The following is a 2,949-nucleotide window of genomic DNA, read 5'->3' on the forward strand; positions in this document are numbered from 1 at the left end:
TAGACTTGAAAGAACTTCTTGTTTGTTTTCCTAGTTGACATGCAGCACAAATTTTGTTCTTTTCAAAGTCTATTTTTGGTAGTCCTTTGACTAGATCTTTTGTAATCAATTTAGAAATTAAATCCATGCTAGCATGCCCTAACCTACGATGCCATAACCAGCTAGTCTCATTGACCTTGGCATCCATGGCTACAAGACATTGGCCATCTTTCATGGTGAGATCATCAAGATCTACCATGTAAACATTTCCACGCCTATGTCCCATAAGTATGATCTCATTGTCAATTGGACTACTAATTATGCATAGGGAAGATTCAAATGACACTTTAAACCCCTTGTCACAAAATTGACTTATACTTAATAAATTATGTTTTAATCCATTAACTAACAATACATTGTCAATAAATGAGGAGGGTGATATGGAGATTTTACCAACGCCAATGATTTGACCTTTAGCATTGTCTCCAAATGTGACTACTCCTCATTCTTTTGATTTCAAGGTGATGAAAAGGCTCTCATCACCGGTCATATGCCTTGAGCAACCGCTATCAAGATACCACATTTTCTTTTTGCTCCCGGCTGCAAGGCATGCCTGCAAAATAATTACGTGAAGCTCTTAGGTACCCAAGTTTTCTTGGGTCCTTCTTGGTTAGTGTAGTTGGTTTCCTTAGGCACCCACACTTTTGTTGTGTTTTTACCCTTTACAAATGTATTCTTGTTAGTTTGAATCTTTCTTTGAATGCAAGAATAGGCTTTATGTCCACTTTTCCCACAATGAAAGCATGTAGGTTTTTCAGTTTTGATATCTTTTGTTTTCACAAAAAAGTTCTTTAGATATTTTTGTTGTTTGCTAGTTTTGTATCCTAATCCGGCTTTATTAAAAACAGCTCTTTGATTGGATAGAATGAGATTTAATTTTTCAGAGCTATGTGTAAATTTCTGCACAATTAGTTTGTACTTGTGTACCTCATTTTTAAGGTCCAAATTTTCTTTAGCCAATTCTTCCTTATCATTTTTAAGGGATTCAACATTTTGTGCAAGTGAGGTATTACTATTGAGTAGGAATTTGACTTTTAGATTTAATTCCTTAATGAGTGTTTTTGCCGTTTCATTTTCAATGCTAAGCTTTGAATTTTTATTCTTTAGGTCAATGGTGTTATCATTTTCATAGCTCTCCTTCTCAATCAATAGGTTTTTAATGTCATCCTTTAGTTTTTGATTGGAGGCTTTTAATTCTTTATTTTTTGCTCCTAACATACTACAATCACTTATGAGCTCTTGGAAAGCTTCATATAATTCTTCTAAAGTAAAATCTGTAGTTGAGCTTTGACATACCTCATCGTCGTCGAATGCCATGAAGCACAAGTTTACGGTCTCTTCCTTCTCTTCCTCGGAGGAGGATGTGTCACTATCATCCCAAGTTGCTTTCAACGCCTTCTTCTTTTTCTTTCCATAGTGCTTCTTCTGTTGAGGGCATTCGGAGCGGATGTGTCCCGGTCTCTTGCAATCATAACATATGATTGGGTCTCTTTCTTTTTCTTTTTCCTTTTTCCAATCATTTCTCCCTCCAAACTTCTTTCTTGGGAAGGGTTTCTTTCTTCTCATGAATTTCTTGAACTTCCTTACTATTAAGCCCAAGTCTTCATCTTCACTTTCTTCTTCACTCTCACTGCTTTCTTCTTCACAAGCACTTGAAGTAGCCTTGAGGGCGATTGTCTTCTTCTTTGGCACATCTTCTTCATGTTGCTTCATTGTGAGCTCATGCGTCATCAATGAGCCCAATAGTTGTTCAAGTGCCAACGTGTTGAGGTCTTTAGCTTCTACGATCGCCGTGACCTTTGCTTCCCAAACTTTTGGCAAGGACCTGAGAATTTTCCTCACAAGTTCAGAGTTAGTGTAAGATTTACCCAAATTCTTTAGACCATTTATTATATCAGTGAAGCGTGTGAACATGCATGAAATAGTTTCGTTGGGTTCCATCTTAAATAACTCATATTTGTGAACTAGAATGTTCACCTTAGACTCTTTGACTTGATTGGTACCCTCGTGGGTAACTTCAAGCCTATCCCATATTTCCTTGGCGGAACTACAGGTGGAGACTCTATTAAACTCATTTACATCTAGAGCACAAAACAATGAGTTCATGGCTCTAGCATTGAGTTGAACCATCCTACTATCATTCTCATCCCAATCCTCCTCAGGTTTGGGAACTTGAATGCCATTTACTATGTGAGATGGTTCGTGTGGTCCCTTGATTATAACCCTCCACAAGGCATAATCTTGTGCTTGAATAAAAATTCTCATTCTAGTCTTCCAATAGGAATAATTTGTCCCATTGAAGAGTGGAGGTCTATTGGTTGCCTGCCCCTCAGCAGGAACATTGTTGAAGGGTGTTGCCATCTTGATCTTTGGCAAAGACGGTTAAGTCTTCAAGAATACACAGAGCACCCGCTCTGATACCACTTGTTGCCCAGAGATGGTCACCCAAGAGGGGGGTGAATTGGGTGTTTTAAAACTTTTTGTCTAATTAAAACAAGACACACAAGTGTATGTGCTAAAGTAAAGATAGAGTTATAAGCACAGTCAATCGCAAACACAAGGATTTATAGTGGTTCGGAGCTTCCACTGCTCCTACATCCACTCCCCAAACACCTTTGGGAATTTTCACTATAATCAGCGATTACAGTCCGGTAGTTTTCCGAGTGCACTACCCAACTCGTTGTTTTACCCCGGGCTAACAACGAACCCTACAATCCCCCAATTTAACCTAGGCTTGGGACGCCTATCCCTTGTTCCAAGTCCCTTGACTGGAACAAGCACAATAATCAAATATTTTACAAAGATTTGAAAGCTCTTATAAAAGCAAATATATCAATGAAATACAACAAAACCGGAAGAACCCTTTTTGCCGTTGGAAGCGTGGGTGATGGTGGTTCTTCCGATGTGGAT

The sequence above is a fragment of the Phoenix dactylifera genome, unplaced genomic scaffold (assembly GCF_009389715.1).
Source record: "Phoenix dactylifera cultivar Barhee BC4 unplaced genomic scaffold, palm_55x_up_171113_PBpolish2nd_filt_p 000391F, whole genome shotgun sequence".
In the NCBI taxonomy this organism is placed as follows: Eukaryota; Viridiplantae; Streptophyta; class Magnoliopsida; order Arecales; family Arecaceae; genus Phoenix; species Phoenix dactylifera.